Source organism: Schistocerca gregaria, chromosome X, assembly GCF_023897955.1.
Source record: "Schistocerca gregaria isolate iqSchGreg1 chromosome X, iqSchGreg1.2, whole genome shotgun sequence".
NCBI classification, from domain to species: domain Eukaryota; kingdom Metazoa; phylum Arthropoda; class Insecta; order Orthoptera; family Acrididae; genus Schistocerca; species Schistocerca gregaria.
The window spans coordinates 423,978,988-424,001,562 of NC_064931.1; the positions used below are offsets into that span (position 1 = coordinate 423,978,988).

Below are 22,575 nucleotides of genomic sequence, written 5' to 3' on the forward strand. Positions count from 1 at the left end.
CGTTTAATAGACTTAAATTTTTGTTCTGAAAATCAAAATCGTGGCTATCTGCGCAGACAGACTAGGCAGCTTCGACGTAAATCCTATCAACTGGGATACCTGAGCTACTACTTGCCTGCCGAAATGAGGTTCTTCGTTAGATAAGTAGAAACAGAAAAGTTGCCTCGCCACTAAACCAGTTGAGACCAATGATCCATCAGTAAAAAATATGTCAGAAAACTCCGTGCTATTTTCGGATAGTTCAGTCATAGAGGCAGACGTGGTGATTTATAAAAAAAAGAAGCTGTGTGGGGTAGAAGCGCAGTCTAAGGTGCCTGGTCACGGTTCGGGCGGCTCCACACGTCGGAGATTCGAGTCCTCATTCAGGCATAGGTGTGTGTTGTCCTTAGCGTATGTTAGTTTGTTAGATTAAGTAGTGTGTAAGCATAGAGACCGATGACCTCGGCAGGTTGGTCCCATAGGATCTTACCACCAGTTTTCGAAATATCCTTTTCCATAAAAACATATAAAGCAAGTAAGTGCAACAATCGTCCGCCAGGAGGCTAAAAATATTCACCTATGGTCTGTGGAAATGTGTGGTTCTTTTTTCTCTCCCACTAATGTGTAAATACTTGAGTTAGGTGCTGTTAATTAGCTCGGAGGAAAGATTGCCTTGGCGGCACCCAGGGGACGAAGCCGACGCGGCATCGGCGACGGGGAGCGAGGTGGGCATGCGCACTGCCGGCAGGCCTCAGCGGCGGCGTCTGCGCGGCGCAGCAGCGTGCGTGGAAGCGAGGCGCCGCCGTCCGGCACAGTCCACGGTACCGCGTGGCCGCGCGCTGACGCTTCCTGTTCCTGGTAGCCGCTGCTCGCCGTCCGCTACGGTACCTTTGACGTCTTCTCGGTAAGGTCAACATCGCTGCGCTGAGACATTCAACTGTATCTCACGTGCTTACGCTCTATAATCTAGATCATTGCTTGGGTTAATTTTGCTTTGGAATTATATTTTAAATAGTTAAACACAAAACGAGCATTAATTGCTAGTAATGTGATGCCTTAACGATTTTTATTATTATAATAATTATTACATTACTTATTAAAATCTAAGACATCGTGATCAATATCCATTGCACTGACGAGAACGCGAAATTATGTAAGTAAATTGCTTACTTTTCATTTTTGGAGAACAGGTTTGATGAATCCGTTTCGTAATGACTGATGCATTTTCATGCTAACAGAGAAGATGAAAATGTGAAATATTCTTAACGTTTTGTCTTAAGTACGATACTCAAGTCGTTGTAAAGCTGTCTTCCGTCCCACAGGGAAAAGAGACCTGGACACGGAGTCTACAGTATGACAGACCCGACATTAATTTGGCAACTTTGATCTGTCTCTTGCATGTTTAGCTAAAAGTGTCTTTGCTTTCTTTAAGGCGACAGTAGTTTACACACCCAAAGTTACACACAGAATTTTCTTTTTGGTTACCAAGAGGCTTTAATAGGCTGTATTCACGTCAAAGGGCCAACAGACTCGCCACAGTGGTAACACCGGTTCCCGTCAGATCACCGAAGTTAAGCGCTGTCGTGCTGGATGGATGACCATCCTGTCTGTCGAGCGTTGTTGGCGGGCGGGGTGCACTCAGCCCTTATGAGGCTAACTGAGGAGCTACTTGACTGAGAAGTAGTGGCTCCGGTCTCTTAAACTGACATACGGCTGGAAGAGAGGTGTGCTGACCACATGCCCCTCCATATCAGCATCCAGTGACGCCTGTGGGCTGAGGATGACACGGCGGCCGGTCGGTACCGCTGGGCCTTCATGGCTTGTTCAGGTTGAGTAAAATAAATAATTCACTGCAAAAGCCTTCCTGTTTTTTGATATTCATCCGGAGATTCGACATCATGTCCTGGCCATACTACATCTCACTTCGTACGTACCTGGGAATAATTATAATTTCGGTTTTTTAAAGAATAGCATTAAATACGCCAACATCTGTGTTTACTTTTAATGTTGCTTCACAGCAGTTCACGACGGTACAAGCGAAATGTTTTTACGCTTCGTTGAAAGGAGTGTTACAGGAAAGTACCTTTGAATGATATGAGGAAGTGATTCGCTTATTACCCGTACAGTCACTCGTAGTTATTTTTTTCACGCAGTTTGAAAATATTTCAGTTTTCTATATATTCCGTGTTGATGTATTGATATTTACGATATATTTAAAAGCACATTGCCGGTGGATACGTCATAGGTACAGAATTATGAATTAGGATATCATTCGCGTGCTTAAGACACATTTGGTTCCGAAGATTTACGTTTAAAGAAGAGTTTTTTATTGTGTTCAGTAGGCAGGACCAATGAAAGTGGTGTTGAAATGGTGAAAAATATAAAAGATAATTCTAATTATAGTACTGATTAACAGACTTACCTAGTGTACATGATCTGTATTTATAACCCAGTCACGGAAGATACTGCAATCGTACAGCAAACTCAATTTTGCGGTATAGACTATTAAATATAGAATTAACTGGAAAACAACAATCACCTTTTCTGTCGGTAACTGATGCTACGCGAAATGTTACATATTTGGCGGTAGGCTGTCGATATTAAATAGTGCTGGTCCTTTCGCGCCAGCAGATCAACAAGTTCTGTGATATTCTGTATTACAGTAGAAAAGAAACGAAAGAAACTGCTAATCAAATGACCTAGATGTATATAAAGAAAAAAATTACTGCTGCATTAGAACTCTCGAGTGTTGTGGTGAGAAAAAGGTACGAAACTTGCACAGATTTTCATGGAATATTTCTGCGTCGTCGGCATTTAAGAAGTCTTTCAGAAAATGAGTTATTCTTTCCATTGGATAAACGTTTTTTTGAATAGAAGAGATTATGAGAGTAATTGGCATTTAAGAAAAAAGTCTTGGACAAAGTATTTAAACGCTGGCCTTCTACCCAGCTGCCAGTACGCTAATAGCATCTCTCATTTGACGTGTACTGCATGTAATGGTGGTCATCTGTGAATATGAAATTTCCTGTTCTCCGTTTTAATTGTTGTTTTGAGTTTCAGCAGCAAATCAAATTTCGCTTATAACAATCTAATGAAAGTGTCCAGCTGGTCAAACGCATGAAGTAACTTTCTAGCTCTGTTTCTTAGAAAAACGCTGTCAATGTCAATAAAGAAAATGTACTAACTACTTCAGCCATTCATGCACAAATGCAGAGAAGTGTTACGCTGATGCCTCTCCGCGTAGCGTAAGAGGAGTTCAACATACCGAGCCATAGTTTTCATTACTTACTTTTCTCGACTATTTTTCGATCATAATTTTCATGAAAAATTATTAGTAAGAGTATATTTTAAATCTTGATCATCCCTCTCTTTATATTCTAGTACTTCTTGTGGATAACACGAAAGATCTACAAGTTACGTTTACGTAATCAGGAGTGTCTGTGAAAATGCAATGGATTCGACAGAGCGATGTTATTCTCGCCTTTTTCATAGTATTCGTACTGCACAATTTTAAGATTACTTTGAAAAAAAAAGCATGTACGTTTCACAATTGCACTTGAGGAACTATGCAGTAACAGATTTAATTATAAATCTTTCTTGAGTCTGTTTAGCATCGTAGCTCCTTGCCGTAAACTGAAAGTATCTCACACCTAAAAAAGTTTTTACACATAAAAACATACTGTAACTATTCTTCTTGTATATAAATTGAGAATAAGAAAAACATGATTTGATCGCTGGGTGCTCAATAACGTTTCTCAGACACTCTGGTGGCGTAAATGCACAGCGTGTAGCTTCCAACACAGTGAGGTACGCGTCATAGGTTAGCAACTGGCCTGCCACATGGACGGCATTTGCTCGGTAAGACCTCAACTTGTCTTAACAGATTAGGCGCAGCCTTCGCTGGGCCCAAATTCCCAGCTGAAGAAGACCATTTGCAGAATTTACAGAAAAGAGTTTACAGACTGTGTAAGCACGTGATGAACACGACTTTTAAAACCACCGAGAAAAAGTGACCCTCCAGTGTTAAGCGAGGCCCCTCATATACTGAACGCGCTACCACAGAAACAGTCAGAGAATCAATAGATTCAGTTGCTCACTGAGACCGTGGACTGGATTAATATTCGTAATCTCTTTGTACCGCATCAGTTCAGCAATATATTCATCGCTTGGTGTGTAAGTGCAGCTGTAGCGTTGAGGATCTTCATAATATTTAATTCCGGATTGAACAACTAACTCACTACTTATATCCAGCAAAGAATGAAGGCTCTGCAAACCTACGGTCTGACATCTCTTACCAGATAGTAATTGTTGCCTTGGGACAAATAAAGCGCAACACGTAACATTCTGCGTAACAGTTAAGCGACAACTCTCTTCATATATTCATAATCCAATAGTATTGCGCTTGTGTCACACAGTTTACGTGCATTTTGTTGCATTTGGTTACAACACTTTTGTGATTATCAGTGGATTGACTTTAAAAATTTCAGTAGTAAAGTAGGAGCAACTGTATGGCACGATAAGTTTTCCACCATTCACGTCAAACAGTGAGTGCCCAAAACATAAATTTTATTTGACAATAATGCAGAATATATTCACCAGCTATTCTGGTGTTGAGAAGCGCTCTTTGCGTGTTTTTACCAGGCACCTGAAAAAGTATATTTCGTGACTAGCTCGGCCACGGATGAAGTAGTCCTAAATTAATTGTAGTAGCGCATACAACGTTTAAGAGTTGGATGCTCATCCTCCGAAAAGTGCTAGCTCTAAAAATGGCAGATAATGCAGATGATCTACTAAAATCTCTTTATTTATTATCGAAGTTTCCCTGACACTTAAATATAGATCTAGGAATGAATACTAAGGACATTTTCCAAACTTGAAAAATCACTGAACGTTCAGCATTTGTAAAAACCCTTTGTAAGGGGATAAAAACATCTGTTTCCTAGTATTATAACAGTGAAACAACATAATAGTTTATTCAGCTAATAATTATTAGTTGAGTCTAATTTGTATTTCATTTGCTGGTTATCTGTGAACATTTAATGGAATGAATTTCATGAGGCACCGCATAATCATACTGATATACGCAACAAATCAGTTTATATTAACTTCTAAAAGTAAAAATTAGAACTTTCGGTTGTCTCACTCACATGTTTCTAACATATATTCGCAGTTATTTATGTGTGTTGTAATCATAAAATGGTCTGTCACAATTTGCTTTGCCATGATTGGTCATTCATGAAAACAGAAAACAGTCTGCTTGAATCCAAACTGTATGTGTAAAACTATTACGTCATGGTAATCACACACACACGCACACACACAAATTGAAAGACATTTTGGTGCTGCGATATTACTGCTCATACGTTAAATTATGCAACATTTGTCATGTGCTTTTTAATTTTCTGTTGTTCTGGAAAAAAAGGCTGAAGAAACCCCGGTTAGTCGAAAATCCTGCCCGTGATGTAATAACAGAAATGTACAATGACTTTACCGAAAAATAACCATTTGGCTTTTTCAACGGCAGAATGTCATGTTTAGATAGCCTACAAGACGAATGAACATTACTTGTCACTTTTTAAACTTCGAATTTATAACTAATCATCTAGAAAGATGAACACAAGATAATTGAAAATGAATAAAAAGTTAATATGTGCCGGTAATTAGAATATTGAAAACTAATCCATCCACATCTTTGTAAACGTAGCTATAGCCACTGTGGTCTCCGTCACTTAATCGCCAATAGCGGAACAAGTAACGTTCAGTAATACTGTTTTTAAGACTACGCACTTGCCAGTTTTTTTGCGTAAGAAATAAAGTGAATTGAGGGTGACCGCTGCATTTCATGTACTTGTCTATTAGAAATACTTATTTAGTTTCAAATGTCACGCATCATAAATGTATGATACTAGATTAATAATTTGGAATCATAATATCTAAGTAGAGACGAAGGTCGTTTCCTTGATATGTTAAATCTGTAACGATTAGGAGCAGCGTACAACATATTGCTACCGTGACTTCTCAGTTTAAATTTTTGTGAATTATTTGAACTCCGTGTTGCTCTTTCTATATATGGAAAATGAATGGCAGAGAACAACGTGAATCTTTATGTGGAATGTCAGCCATCGTTGCAATACAACGTCAGCTACATAGAAGTTTGCGTCCAAGATTTCCTCTTCAAAATTTAACTTGGTCAACTGTCACAGGAGCATTATTAGTCGGGGCGTCATGCCGTACATTCAGTGTATTTGAACGGAGTTCAACCGTAATATGTTGCACGGAGAATTGAATATTCCACACAGTATGTTACGGCTGTACATTTATAGCATAGCAGAAAATAATCCCTCATTTAACCGGACATGTCTCTGATTGGTAAAGTGCCATGCATTCCTTCACTGATTCGATGCCAGGAAACATAGTTGGGCAGCAAGATAATGACCGCTTTGGCAGGCATGAAATGTATTGGCATTTTTGAATAAGGACAACGATCCGCTGTGTAAGGGAATGACAACGAAAATTTGTGGCGGGCCGGGACTCGAAGCCGGAATTCTCGCTTGACGCGAGCTGTCGTTTTAACAGCTTTGTCTACCCGTGCTCGACACGAAACCAGACCCGAAATTCCATACGTAGTCTTAGTGCGTCACAATCTGTATTCGTACACACAATAAGCAATTCCTGTAGAGGGGACAAAATTTTAATTGGAGGTTACTACCCTGTATACGTGAATGAATAAATATTGCAGTGCCTGTGTTGTTAAGAAGATCGATGCCACAATCCTTCGGATACTCGTTAGTGGCCGTAGGAACACTACATCGTTCTTCTTAATAACACAGGCACTGCAGTATTGGATTTTGCCAGAACTGTTGTATTTACTTCAATAACAGAACATCACAACATACTAATAAGCGTGAATAATCGTATCTGTAATGTTTCTTCCAGACAGATCCCACACGGGAAAAAGAACTAGGCAAGGTATTATACAGGACTCCATTTCAGTACACCTGAAATTCCCCATGATTGTACAATACGATAGAACCCGATGGCAGAAATTTCATTAGCATCAGTCTTAGACTGATTTTATGCGGCCTGATACGAATTCCTCTCCTGTGGCAACCTCGTAATTTTAGAGTAGCACTTTCACCCAATATTCTCAATTATTTGTTAGATATGTTCCAATTCCTGTCATTCCCTACTGCTTCTACTGTCATGCCTTTACACATGTCCTGTCATTCTGTCCTCCATTCATGTCAAAGTTTTCCGGATGTTACTCTCTTCACCGATTTGCGGAGAAACTCCACATTTCTTATCTGGTCCGTCCACGTAATTTTCAACGTTTTGCTACAGCACTACATCTAAACGCTTTGATTCTCTTCTTTTTCTGGTTTTCCAACAGTCCACTATTCACTTCCATACACAATGTGCTCCTAAAGAGCATTCTGAGACATTTATTCCTGAAATTAAGCTCGAAAATTGACACTAGTTGACTCCTTTTCGACAGGGATGCCTTCTTTGCCTGTGATAGTCTACTTTTTATGTTAGACTTGTTTCGCTCATAATGTGTTATTTTATTTCCAAGTTAGCGGGATACCTTCATTTCGACGTTCGCAGATTCGATGCTATGCCTATTGCTAATCTGATTTCTGTTACTTACCTTCAGTTTCGTCATTCTTCAGTGTACTTTCTAACCATACTATGTGCGTATCAGGCAGTTCATTCTATTTAACAGGTCATTTAGTTCTTCCTCTTTTTCTAAGAGAATAGCTATGGCATAACTGAAACTCGTCGTTGATATCCATTCAACCTCAATTTTAAACCCACATCTGCACCTCTCTTTTATCATTACTACTTCGACGTGCAGATTGAAAGGTAAGGGCGCAAGACTACGCCTCGTTCTTAATTCATTCAAATGTTTCCCTCTTGCTTCTTATGCATGCTGTATATTACCTATTTTTCCCATAGTTTGCACGTGTTTTCTTGAGAATTTCGAATTTCACCATTTTACATTGTCTAACGTTTTCCTAGGTCGACAAATTCTATCACTGGAGCCTGATTTTTCTTATGTCTTGCTTTCACTATCAAGGGCTTCATCATGCCTGTCTCTCTGGCTCCTTTACTTTTCCTAAAACCAAACTGATGGTCATCTAGCAGATACTCAATTTGCTTTACCTTTCTTCTGTGTGTTATGCTTGTCAACTACATTTAGGTATTAGATTCTAAGCTGTGACAGTTCGGCAAATTATCCACGCCTCTGTGGGACTGTTTGGTTGATGTTTCCCAAACGTCTGACTGTACGTCCTGTAAACTATACCCTCCTTCCTACTTCCATCAATTGTCCACATTAAAGTCTTTTATGAAGATCTGGGAGGAGCGTAGATTAAAACAAACTTCCTAGTTTATTTAGCTTGTCACACTGAGATGGCTCTAGTTGTCTTTGTCTGATTTTTGAAACCAAAAATGTCACATCGGGTCCTCACGGTTGTTTTAAACTAAATAAATCTGAAGATTGTTGTTACAACATTTTTTTACGTAAATGTGTTTTCTCATATTGTAGTATATCATACAGTTTTTTTATTTTTGACATCAACAAAGACGAAATTACAAATAATCGCACAAAATTACAGAAATGTGTCCGATCACATCGGAGGCATAGTAAGACTCTCACACCCTGAGGAAACATCTCTTTTCCAAAAGGTCTACAAGTCTGCTCGAAATGAATGTCTGCTAGTTAATGTTAACTATTAATTTCGATTATTATTTCCTAAATGAATCCAGAACTAAATACAGTAAACATTGCTAGACTGCGTAATTAGTTAGGTTAGTTTTGTTTAACGTCCCGTCGACAACGAGGACATTAGAGACGGAGCGCAAGCTCGGGTTAGGGAAGGATGGGGAAGGAAATCGGCCGTGCCATCCCGGCATTTGCCTGAAACGATTTAGGGAAATCACGGAAAACCTAAATCAGGATGGCTGGAGACGGGATTGAACTGTCGTCCTCCCAAATGCGAGTCCAATGTGCTAACCACTGCGCCACCTCGCTCGGTGAGTGCGTAATTAATAATAGAAATTTTAAGGGTGCCAATAATTCGTAATTTCAAATGTTTCTTTAAAAAATAATAATTTTAAGTATACATTCATAACTAGGACTTATCGATCACTACATCGAAACTAAAACACTCCACAAAGCAATTTATTTTCACAAATTTTAGCGTGAAATACAACATACCGTGCGTAAAACCAGATGGAATTTTTCAAATAAGCAACAGAAATAATATTAATCTGTCCAAAATTCTAAACATAATACTGTCATCGACCACTACTGTTGAGGAAAAGTAACGCAAGAGGAGGATGTTCCGTTACAGTCTCCAGACTTGAAGATTCTGAAAACCAATTTGAATAGTTGTTTTGTTGCCACTGATCGCCATGAATTTAGAAAATCCGAAGGAACGTTATCTCCGCCGTCCGTCTTATTCGATAGCAAGTATCCCAGTGCTCTGTTAAACTATGACTAATGCTGGACCCCTTACATCTTCCACGTCGACTCTCATTTCATCTTCTATCACGCAATCAGAGAGTACCTCCAGTTCAGCATACTCTTGCCAATTATCAGCTGCCTGCCCTTCCCGTTTAACACTGGAATTCCTCTTGTGCTCTTGATATCGACGTCTATGCTTTCAGTACCACCGAAAGTTGTTTCATCTCTTCGTTTTCGATTTCTACACATCTTTCCTGCAACTATTTGGCCTAGACTTCCCTGTATTTCCTTCTTGTTCTATTCCTAAGTGACTTACATTTGTGAATTTCTGCCTTTTTCTGAACGTTTTTGTATTTCTTTCTGATGTAGGTCAATTGAAGTATATCTTCTGTTACCCAAAGCTTCTTCGCAGTTAGGTACATTACTTGTTCCTATATCTTATCCACTTCACAAAAGCCCCTTTTTAGACATGCCCGCTGCTCTTCAACGAAACAGTCAATTCCGATTTCCATCATCGCAGTGTTTACGGCCTTAGGGAAGTTCAAATTTATGTCATAACTTCTCAGTACTTCATTATCACACTTCTCTCCAGATTGATTCATCAGAATGATTCTCTTAAACTTCAGTCTAACCTTTATCAGTATTAAATTTGGATGTGACAGACGACGTGTCGATAAAACTATGGAGTCGCTGGACTTAGTAACAAGGTTCGCATACTCATCGCTATAACTGGAGATAAAATTACCCTTCATTTCATACATTTATTTCTAACGAAATCCTTACGTTTCCTCCCGCCTTACACAGCCGCTTTCTTCCGAAGTCTCATTAAGTTCAGTACAGTATTCGGATGCTAAGGATAATGCAACGATCGAAGGGTAATATCCATGATCGACAGATTTTTTATTGTACTTGGACAATGGAATTTATTTTTTAAGAGTCGTTATTTAGTGCAGATAGCTCCCTCGTAGGGCGGCCGGAGGCGGTGTTGCCACAGCGGAGTCTCCGGGTCTAGAGGTTGTATGCAGCGCTAAAGCAATTTCTTTCATACCTGCTGGGAGTCTCCTTCGCGTTATTAAATTTCCGATGAGGCATTGCGTTGGCAACAGAGCAGTTCCGCCGACGCGGAGCAAGCTACCTCCTCAACAGTCCGTGAAAAGGCGAATCACGGCATTTCTAGAATTACGAGAGATCTCCATAACCCTTCACACGTTGAACTAAAAGGGTATGGAAGTCTCCCGTCTTCTCTCTCTTTCCATGTTACAAGGGTCTGTAAGTCGCCCGCCTTCTCTGTCTTTCCTTGCCACTCCTCCTCCTTCTCCAATTGCGTCTCTCTTCTTCATCTCAATACATTCCTATCTTGTTTGTTTACTATTATTCTTCTCTTATTCTTGACGTGAACAACAGGGTAGTTACGGTCTATAGAATTTTAATTTAGAAATTAACACATTTCTTATATTGTGAGTTTATCTCCTTAAGAAAAAGCACACGTAAGTTATACACGTATACACTACCTGTATAGTAATCGAAAGTATGTAAACTTATGGAAAATCTACAAAAGTGACGGAAACATCTATTATGAAGTTTATATGTGAAAATAAATGAACCAGAAAATTATTTATGGCACCAAAGATGTAAATGCGGATGTACAAACAATGCTCCTACTGATGCAATATAATAAGACAAAACACAATAATGAAAGAACTATCAATATTTAGTATTTTATCCATCCTCAGTAACTGCAATCGTATGTAATGACATGATATAATTGCAATTGCTACAATTGCGTACATTAATTTTTATTATATCGTACCGGAAACAGGAATAGTTTTTTTCCCCAATGGAGCCCTGAAGTACACTTTTTGAATGTTCAGCCTTTTCTTAATGCGCAAGTTCTTCCAGCTGTTTGGCATCACTATCAAAATATCAGCAAGTCAATGCCAGAACACCGAAGTTAAGCGCTGTCTGGCGGGGTTAGCACTTTCATGGGTGGCCATATTGTCTGCCGAGCATTGTTGGCAAGCAGAGTGCACTCAGCCCTCGTGAGGCAAACTGAGGAGCTATTAAATTGGGAAGTAGCGGCTCCGGTCTCGTAAACTGACATACGAGCGGGAGAGCGGTGTGCTGACCACATGACCCTCCATATCATTTCCGCATGCGGTGACGCCTGTAGGCTAGGCTGAGGATGACACGGAGACCGTTGGGCCTTCATAGCCTGACCGACCAGAGTTTATTATAGTATCAATGTGGCAGTGCGGAGCAGCTCGTGGCCACCAGAATGCATGGAGGTAGTTCGTTCGCTATATTCCACTGTATAATTTCATATTGTTATTGTTATTTTATATGGTCGTTGTTGAATGAACATTTTACTATATATTACAATAGAGAATATTTCTTAACTAGTTATTTTAGTCCATGAAATGAAGCGAAGTGTACAACGTATGTCTTGTAAACATGTAAAAATTTTTGTATACATCTTGCATCTAGAACCATCAAAATATCACCTAAGATCATTAGAACACAGAATAACTTTCATTCCTCAAGAAGAAATTCAGGTCTGAAAGGGGTAGAAACATAAATACACGATTCGAGTTAGAATCTTGTGCTAAAGTACGAAAGACTAAAAGAGAAACGTTAACGGATGTCATTTTGACTAAAATAATGAGAATTTAAGTCGCAGGCTTAGTGTCAACGTCAGTATATGTGCACTAAAAACAGGTCGTAAAGGAAAATATTCATTGCATCAAGCTATTATGTTTTCTTTTCGTTTTAGCACAGAAGAAATGTTGGTTCAGAAGTACTTAATTTAATGCGATCTTTTCCGCTCGGTTCATAGTAGAGCAATAAGTAAAAGATGGTGCTACATTCGTCGAGGAAAATACAGTTTTTCGAATGAAGGGATGGCAACAGGAAGGGCATGCGGGTCCTTGCACGACTATCATTGCCAAATGCAGATTTCTATGCTGATTCCTTGTCGCTACGGGGTAAGGCCAGCATGAAGAAGAAGACTGTTACTCTTAATCGTTTCCACTGCCGTTCGGAAAATTCAGTCTTTCCGCAATTTTTTCCTTAGTTTAGTGTCTCTCCGTGTATCTCTCGCCTTCCTAAGCTTTCTTTGCCTTGCCGCCTCTACCTGTTGACACTTTAATCGCGCCGGACTTGTTGTCAGCATCTGGAAGAGTCAGCCTGTTGATGGGCACTTGCATCTGATTGAAATGTTCCTCGCAAGCGCTGATGACATATGCCTATCCACGTGCAACAGAACCTGAAAAGTATCACGTGTTAAAAATACCTTGTAATTTTCCAGAATTCCTTGCCACTTTCATGATTCTTAACTTTCACGTTCAGTCTCAGGAAGTTATCTGGGAAATTTGGATATTGATATATTTATCAATGTAAACCCTCTTATTAAACGTTGACCGCTTTCCCACCCTCTCTTTGTTCCACTTTCGTCTTGGTGAATTCTAGAAACCTTCTCTTAAGGTCGATGCAGATTAACTACTGTTTTCCAATAACCCACCAGTGACATCAACAAATGAAATCTCGATCCACGCCTTCATAAATTAATACGAACAAGTATCTGAACAGCGTTACTAGTTTGTTTCAACATGCTAATCCTACTGTTAAAGCCGGCCGGTGTGGCCGTGCGTTTCTAAGCGCTTGAGTTTGGAACCGCGTGACCGTTACGGTCGCAGGTTCGAATCCTGCCTCGGGCATGGATGTGTGTGATGTCCTTAGGTTAGTTAGGTTTAAGTAGTTGTAAGTTCTAGGGGACTGATGACCTCAGATGTTAAGTCCCATAGTGCTCAGAGCCATTTGAACCATTTTTTTAACCTACTGTTAAAAGCTAATGTCTTCTAAGTAAATTTGGCTCCTGGCAGAAGCGTTGCATGCGACCAAGCTAAGATGATATGCGATAACTAAAGTAAATCATGTCTTTTCTACCTCCTTGGCACCATGATTTACTCGAGAACTGGCTTCTGCCTTTGCCGCTGCTGTTGGTTATCACTAGACAACATACTGCATTGTACTTCTCACACAATCTTCAGTTCATCTGAACGTCTTTGGAGGAATATAAAAGGAATACAATGTCTTTTACAAGCGATACGATATTATCGAAGACAACATCTTCCTACAATGAATGAATATACTTCACAATTGATCTTCAGGGCCCAGAGGTTGTTTGATATCGTGTTTGCAGCGATTGTTCCGTGCTTGTTAGGATGAAGCACACCCTTTCGTTAAAAGTCAGTATATTTGTAACTTCTAAGTATGCGTGATCTGACCTGTCTTCCAGGTGTGACCTGATCTATTACAGCACAGTTAACAGAAAATACTTCACGCGCTTATTCGGAGTCTCAGACCATTACTGACTCTTAGTAGTCTCTGTGGTTCCTGCACTCGCGTAGATAGTTCATCATTGATGGTTATAATATCTGTGTTTATACACTTCGGTACTTTCATAACGCAGCGTTCTTCAGACATGAATGCATGCCTGAAGGAAGACACATTGACTGATGGTTACAGCTGTCGAAACATCACGAAACAGATTCGCATTTTGCGACTACGGATTGACGTCGGTTGTTTGCGACACATGAAAATTTGTGCTGCACCGGGAATCGACCCCCATTGGCTCTCCGAGCACGCCTCTAGGACCGATACAAACTTGCGTATGCCACTTAGTCACAGCCCTTATGCTCGCACAAATCGTGATTCTCGCTCAGGGAGGCGAATATTACATCGTCTTTCGAAATCTGGGTTCGGGTCCATGTCCAGCACACATTTTCATGTGTCGCTAACAGCCGACGTCAAAGCGTAGTCGCGGAATACGAATCCATTTCGTAATGTTCACCACAGCTGAAATCGTCAGTGACAGTGTCTGTTACTTCAGACACGCGTCTATGTCTGACCGACAATATATTGCGAAGATACAGCCGCTGTATAAACACACACATTATAAACGCCAGAGATGTATCCATGCCTTAACAGGCTAAAATAATTATATAATATTTGTCTCGCTGCATGAAAATCACGAATTGTGAGAGCAAACGTATTGTGACTACGTGCTGTACTGAACTTTCCATATATCCTCGAGACGTCCTTGGATAGCCGAAGTAGTTAATGTGACCGCTCACAATAAGAGGGAAATCCGGGTTCGAGTACTGGTCCTGCATAGATTTAGAGCTGACGTCACAGACTAGGAATGCATTTATAGATGGTTGCTCAATGCGATCCCTCGATACATCAGTGCCTTTTCTTGATGAAATATTAGCTTTCTCATAAGTGTCTATAGCATATTTTTTCTCCATAAGAATTCAGATAATCTGTACACCAATAAGGTAAATTTTCCCCTTATTCGGACGACACGGAAAACAAAACATTTAGGCACTCTTACTTGTTTTCCTTTATCTGTCACTCTCCGTGGAGCCTGAGTAGTTAGATATATCATAAGCCACTTATATCGAAAGTTTTTTTTTTTTTCTCGTGGGTGGTCTAAATTCTAAAAGGATATATTTAAGATGTGTATTCCACCAGCTGAGGCGTAGCGCCGTATAACGATGCTGCCTTGGAGGCGGTTAAGTAGATGTGTCTCAGAGCTGGATAGTGACAGATGGTGACGCGAGGCTGGAGGCACACGTAATTCATGTATCAGCCGATAGAGGACAATATTGGATAGGGAACTGTGATTTTAGTTTAGATTGTGCCCACTAGAGTGCACTAAAGTAATAGAATGTTTTTCATAAACTGTTCTAGCATTTTCATAAAGTGTTATTATGTCTTTTTGTGTAGGTGAAGTGTTATAAATGGGGTTTAGCAGTATGAATGACGCGTGAGTGTGGTTTAAGGTTAATATGAAGATAATTGTTTAACGAATTATGTAGTGGGATTTAGTGTGGGAACATTTCGAAGAAGTATGGATGTGGACAAAGGGGATTTTTGTAGAACAGATTTGTAAAGTATGTTTATGGTAAAGGGAAAGTTAATTATGTCGGTAAAAAGTGCAGACGTTAGGGTTACTATTTTGCGATTGGTTATTGATGAAAAGTGCGGATTGACCCGGGAGAATGTTGTTTTGCTGTTGGCTGTTGAGTGAACTGACCAATGGTAAAGCAATATTCTTCGCACGCCTTTTTCGGCTGATAGAGAAGACTTAGAGTATTCTAGAGAGGAGTGGGAGCCTAGCCATGAAACAGTTCGGACGTGCGTAGTAGTAGTTCCGATGGAAACGATGTTGCCCGATCTAGCAGTGTTTCTTACATCAAAAGTGTGGTAATGTGACGGCATAGTTATTTCGATGGGCGTGTAGAAATTTCGGAATTTTTAAGTGAATTTTGTCACGAGAAAAGACATATTCCCCGTGGCGTACTGAGCAGGTCGGTGGCTAAAACCTGTGACTGCATTAGGTACCGACAGACGTAATATTTGGCGAGCAGTTCTCAATCAAAAAAATCCGTATTTTTATAGCTATTACGTTTTCTGGAAATGCAACACCATAAACTTGCTAACATGAGTGAAAGGTACTATGAGTGACTGTGTTAAGACTAGCACGGGCTTGGCAGTGATACATGTTCACCTAAGTTTCAGAATATATTAATACGGACAACATTTACAACCTTTTATTTCGTGTAAAAACTTTTTCCCGAAACGTTGAATAGTGACTTTAATTACAATCTGGTTCACGTCGAAGTACAGTAGGTTTCGCTCGGCTTCCCTACTGATGATCTGCTGAGACAATATTCACAGGTAGGTGCAGGTTCGTCGTAAAGAGACGGAAAGAACAGCGCCGCCGCAAAGCATTCTGAATTCATTATGTTTATCTTACACAGGTGATAAATTCCTAGCCTCCCCCTGCGGGTTCGGGGGTACGAATAGGCCCGCGGTATTCCTGCCTGTCGTAAGAGGCGACTAAAAGGAGTCTTCAAAGTTTCGGCCTTATGTGATGGTCCCCACTTGGGTTTGACCTGCCATTTTCAAAATTTCCGTTGTTAGTGCGTGCCATTTGGGGAAGGACGCCTTACGTGGTGTTTTTCTATTGGTCCATCGTGCACCTCCATATTGCATGCTATCTATTGTCGTGTGGAGGGATTTACACCCCATGTCTTCTGGGTTGCCTCCTCGTCTTGTGCGCAATCCCCTTCTTAGCGCCCACGGCAATTGTGGACCCTTTCAACACCTAAAATCCAGCACGGTAGCCAGTCCGTTGTGGTGGGGTCGTCATGTACCCTCTTGGTGGTAGCCCCCTGACCACGCAGGGATCGCACTACAGATGCCAGAGCTGTTTCCTCCCCATGCATGCCAAGGAGTATGTGCCCATCTTGTCTGGGGCACGGGGACTCCGGGCAATGGGATATCGGCCAGGTACCCGTTGCTTTGGCTGGGTGGCGCCCTTGGGGAGAGCCCTCGTTCGGAGTAGGTGGCATCTGGGCGGATGTGGCGCAATGAAGCGCAATAAATCTCAGCAAGCTGGTGGTCGCACTGCCACCAGCGTCTCTAAGCGAGGCAAAATTGAATTCGATGCTGCACAATATGATCCTCAGTCGTTCCCCTCGTTGGCTGCGCCATGGGAGGGACGCAGATCTAGTGCCAAGCAGGAGCCTTGTGTACTACAATACCTTGTCTGCAGCAGAAGTGATGGTGACTCCTTTCTTTCGACAAAGCCTATGTTTTTTGTGGAACACCTGGAGGATAAGTTTGGGGAAGTGGCGGGTTTGTCTAAAATGAGGAATGGGTCCATCCTCCTCAAGACGGCCTCCCCAGCCCAGTCATGGGCGTTGCTCTTGTGTGATAAGCTGGGAGACGTCCCTGTTACCGTCACTCCCCACAGTAGCTTAAATATGGTCCAGGGGATTATTTACCATCGCGACCTCTTGTTACAGTCCGATGACGAGCTGAGAGCTGACTTGGAACGACGTGGTGTGCATTTTGTCCGTCGTGTGCACAGAGGACCCAAGACCAACAGGGTGGCCACCGGTGCCTTTATCTTGGCCTTCGAGGGTGCTGTATTGCCTGAGAAGGTCAAGGTAATGGTTTACCGTTGTGACGTCAAGCCATACGTCCCTCCCCCGATGCGGTGCTTCCAGTGCTGGAAGTTTGGGCATATGTCCTCCCGTTGCCCATCCAGTGCCACATGTCGAGATTGCGGACGCCCCTCCCATCCCGATTCTCCATGTGCGCCTCCGCCTGTCTGTGTCAACTGTGGGGAACACCACTCTCCATGCTCGCCGGACTGATCCGTTCTTCATAAGGAGCGGAAGATTATGGAATTTAAGACCCTGGACCGGCTTACTTATCGCGAGGCAAAACTGAAATTTGAAAGGTTGCATCCTGTCCCTCTTCAAACTTCTTATGCTGCAGCTACGTTATCGTCGCCCTCGCGGGCGGCAGTTGTCGCCTCCTCTGTGCCGCCTTCAGTTGGCCCTCGGGGCCGTCCATCTCTGTCTGCCCCCCTTGTGTCTGGGGGCAAGCCTTCCTCTGTTGCCCCCTTAGCAGTTGGGGGCAAACCCCCTTCTGTCACTCCCCCCGCACATGCTTCAGGAGTGACATCTGCTCCAAAACCAGAGGGCTCGATACCTCCCCCTCCCCCTCCCCCTTCTCTGCCGGCGTCGTCTCTGCCGGCTCCTCTCTCGCGGAAGGGGTCCCTCGGGGCCCTCCCTTCTTCCGGTTCTTCTGCTACCCCGCCGGATGTCAGCCAGTGGCTGAAGGTTCATCCACCTGCTGGTCGTAGGGCTTCTGCGTCGTCGTCAGCCTCCGACGCTCCTTTAGAGAAACTCTCCCAGCCCTCTAAGCCAAAGGACAGACGCGAGAAGAAGGACCGGAACGTGTCCAAGAAGAAGGACGCTCCGGCAGTTTCAGTACCGCCTGCTGTCAATAGCTCTGGCTCTGGGGATGCGGTGGAGATCCTCGCCTCTGCCGCGGATCTCGCCCTCACGGAACCCTCGGGGACCTCTCCTATGGACACAGCTGACTCTCGCTCGGTGGCGGCCGTTGATTCTGCGGCGCCGTCTGTCTCTTAGTGGACTTAACGCCCTCCCAGTCCCTTCCTGCTTCCATTCTCCAGTGGAATTGCGGCGGTTATTTCCGCCACCTGCCTGAGCTCCGGATGCTTTTGAGTGTTTCCCCTGTTCTGTGCATTGCTCTTCAGGAAACTTGGTTTCCAGCAATGCGGACCCCTGCCCTTCGCGGTTATCGGGGATACTATAAGAACCGCGCTGACTGTCAACGAGCTTCAGGTGGAGTTTGCCTCTTTGTTCACCACTCTGTCTGTAGCTCACCAGTACCCCTTCTGACGCCTTTAGAGGCAGTCGCTGTCAGGATTGAGCTCTCGCCGGCTATTACTGTTTGCTCTGTTTACATTCCTCCGTATGGGCAACTCCCCCGACATGTCTTGGCTGCGCTGCTGGCTCAACTCCCGCCGCCATTGCTGCTTCTGGGCGATTTCAATGCCCACAACCCTCTATGGGGTGGGACTGTCTCCGATGACCGTGGTCGCGCTGTGGAGCATGTGTTGGCTCAGCTCGACCTTAGCCTCTTGAACACCGGTGCTCCCACGCATTTCAGTGTGGCCCATGGCTCGTTCTCGGCCATCGATCTCTCTCTTTGCAGCCCCGGACTTGTCCCATCCCTTCACTGGAGAGTGCATCCTGACCTGTGTGGTAGTGACCATTTTCCCATCTATTTGTCACTGCCCCAGTGTCATTCTTCTGGGCGCCTGCCCCGCTGGGCTCTCAACAGGGCTGACTGGCCGGCTTTTACTTCCGCTGCCACCATTACTTCTCTCCCACAGGGTGACATTGACGAGGTGGTCCGTGTCTTGACCTCGTCAATTATTTCTGCGGCCGAGATTGCCATCCCTCGCTCTTCTGGACTCCCTCGGAGGAAGTCTGTCCCCTGGTGGTCGCCGGAGATTGCTGAGGCTATTCGCGACCGTAGGCGGGCTCTCCAGCGTCATAAGCGGCACTTGTCTCTGGAGACCCTCATCGCCTTTAAGAAGCTCCGTGCCTTGGCCCGTCGTCTTATTGCACGGCGTAAGCAGGAATGCTGGGAGAGGTACATTTCATCCTTGGGCTCCCGTGTCTCCCCGTCGCTCGTGTGGTCCCGCATCCGGCGGATTTATGGATACCAGACCCCTATGGGTGTCCCTGGAATCTCCCTGGACGGCGCTGTCTGCACGGACGCCGCCACCATTGCTGACCACCTTGCCACGCACTTTGCTACGAGCTCTGCGACTGCAACTTACCCTCCTGCCTTTCGCTCTCTAAAGGAGCGCGCCGAGCGGACGCCGTTATCGTTCCACACACGTCGTTCTGAAAAATACAATGCTCCTTTCAGCGAGAGGGAATTCCTCGCTGCCCTCGCCAATTGCCCTGATACAGCGCCAGGACCGGACTGCATCCAAGCGCAGATGCTGAAGCATCTCTCCAGGGACTGCCAGAGACACATCCTCACCATCTTTAACCGCATTTGGAGCGAGGGCGTGTTCCCGTCGCAATGGCGAGAGGGTGTTATCGTTCCCATCTTGAAGCCCGGTGCGGACCCTCTGGCGGTGGACGGCTATCGCCCCATTACACTAACCAACGTTTTGTGCAAATTGCTCGAACGTATGGTGGGGCGGCGTTTGTGTTGGGTCCTTGAGTCACGCGGTCTCCTCGCTCCATCCCAGGGTGGCTTCCGTCAGGGCCGGTCTGCTGCGGACAATTTGGTGCGGCTGGAATCTGCTATCCGTACGGCCTTTTCCCGCCGTCAGCATCTCGTTGCTGTATTTTTTGATCTGCGGAAGGCATATGACACAACATGGAGGCATCACATCCTTGCTACGTTGCGCGAGTGGGGTCTTCGTGGTCAGCTTCCAGCTTTTCTTCAAAACTTTTTATTGCGCCGCTCTTTCCGGGTGCAAGTCGGTGCCGCCTCTAGTTCATCTTATATACAGGAAAATGGGGTCCCGCAGGGCTCGGTATTGAGCGTTTCCTTATTTCTAGTGGCCATTAATGGTCTGGCTGCAGCTGTGGGGTCGTCGGTGTCTCCTTCTTTGTATGCCGACGACTTCTGCATCTCATTTAGCTCAACGACTACGGGAGTCGCCGAACGCAGGCTGCAAGCAGCCGTTCGCAAGGCGGCATCATGGGCTCTGACTCATGGATTTCAGTTCTCTGCGGCCAAGACTCGAGTTATGGACTTCTGCAGGCGTCGGACGGTCCACCCTCATCCGGAACTTTACCTCGACGGTCACCTACTTGAAGTGGTGGACACTAGCCGCTTCTTAGGACTCGTCTTTGATGCCCGGCTCACATGGGTTCCTCATATTACTCAGCTGAAGCAAAAGTGCTGGCAGCACCTCAACGCCCTCCGCTGCCTGAGCCATGCGTCTTGGGGTGCAGATCGTAGCACGCTGTTGCGATTATACAGAGCCCTTGTGCAGTCCAGGCTTGATTATGGGAGCCTGGCCTATGGGTCTGCATCGCCCTCAGTGTTGACGTTGTTGGACCCCATACACCACTGTGGGGTTCGGCTTGCAACTGGTGCTTTCCGTACAAGCCCCGTGGATAGTCTGCTGGTGGAGGCCGGGGTTCCCCCGCTGCGGATTCGCCGCCACCGACTGCTCGCCGACTATGCTGTCCATGTGCATTGCTCACCGGGCCATCCCAATCATCGCCTGCTTTTCCCTGCCAGGGTCCTCCCTCTGCCCGACCGGCGACCTAGGTCTGGGCTTTCCATTGCTGTCCGTGTCCAGTCCCTGCTGTCGGAACTGGGGTCGTTCCCTCTTCTGCCGCCCTTCCGGGCCTGTGCACCCACGCCTCCCTGGTGTATGACCCGTCCGTCCGTCCGCCTGGACTTGGCACGGGAACCCAAGGACTCGGTTCCGCATGTGGCCCTCCGTCACCGTTTTCTTGCGCTCGTCGCCTCGTTTTCAGGCTGTGAGCCTGTCTACACTGATGGTTCCCTGGTGGATGGTCGTCCTGCCTACGCTTTTGCCCACGCTGCCCATGTTGAACAGCGCTCCTTGCCGGCTGGCTGCAGTATTTTTACTGCAGAGCTGGTGGCCATATTGCGCGCTCTTGAGCATATGCGTTCCTGCTCAGGTACGTCCATCGTCATCTGCAGTGACTCCCTGAGCAGCCTCCAGGCTATCGACCGCTGCTATACCTCTTGTCCTCTGGTATCCTTTATTCAGGAGTCTGTTTTTGCCATTACCCGCTCTGGTCGTTCGGTGGTCTTTGTTTGGACGCCAGGTCACGTTGGCATCCCAGGGAATGAACGTGTCGACAGGCTGGCCAAAGGGGCGGTCGACGCCCCCACTTTGGCGATCGGCCTCCCGGCTCGTGATTTGCAGCTGGCGTTGCGCCGTAAGGTGCTTCAGATGTGGCGTGACGAGTGGCGTAGCCTGACTTCTCCGAATAAACTGCGGGCTGTCAAGGAGACGACCGATGTGTGGCAGTCCTCCCTGCGGGCTTCTCGCAGGGACTCTGTCATCCTGTGTCGGCTCCGCATCGGCCATACCTACCTACCTGACGCACGGACATCTTTTGCGTCAGGAGGATCCCCCCCTGTGTCAGTGTGGGTCCCGGTTGACAGTCGCCCACATTTTGTTGGAGTGTCCCCGCCTGCGCACCCTCCGGCAGACTTTTAATCTCCCGGGCACGTTGCCTTTGGTTTTATGCGACGATGCCTCCATGGCTGACGACGTTTTAAATTTTATCCGTGGTAGTCCTTTTTATGGTTCCATTTAGGGGGGACCTGTCCCTTTCCCTTTCTGTGTATCTTGTCCTCGAGTGTCTCATTGGTTCCAGATTTTAATGTGTGTATTCGGATGGTTGACTCTTTCCCAATTTTTGTACCCATGGTCAGTCAACCAGTCTCCGACCCTCTTATTTTCTTCCGTTTCTTTCTGTCCAGTGTTCGTCTGTACTCTTCTTGTCTCTAGTGTTCGCTGACACATTGGTGTTCTTTCAGTGACTGGGGGGAGGGGCGTCTCCTCCCCCCTTGGGGTTTTACCTGTTCCGTAAATTTTGTTTCGCTGGTTTTTTTGGAATGGGGGACTGATGACCTTAGCTGTTTAGTCCCCCTTAAACATCCCAACAACAACAACAACAAATTCCTAGCCTCACACCATCTGGGAACTGGTTGCGAGCCAC

At 44.6% G+C, this 22,575-nt stretch overlaps 1 protein-coding gene across 1 annotated transcript in view; it reads left to right on the plus strand.

Annotated features, from left to right (window-relative positions):
• The first annotated feature begins 846 nt into the window (after positions 1–846).
• The window catches only part of LOC126298115 (Down syndrome cell adhesion molecule homolog), a 1,905,244-nt gene continuing 1,883,515 nt past the window's right edge, over positions 847–22,575 (plus strand). Inside the window, exon 1 of the mRNA XM_049989435.1 lies at positions 847–883. The gene's annotated coding sequence lies outside the window, so the exon portion shown is untranslated. The remainder of the gene's footprint in view (positions 884–22,575) is intronic.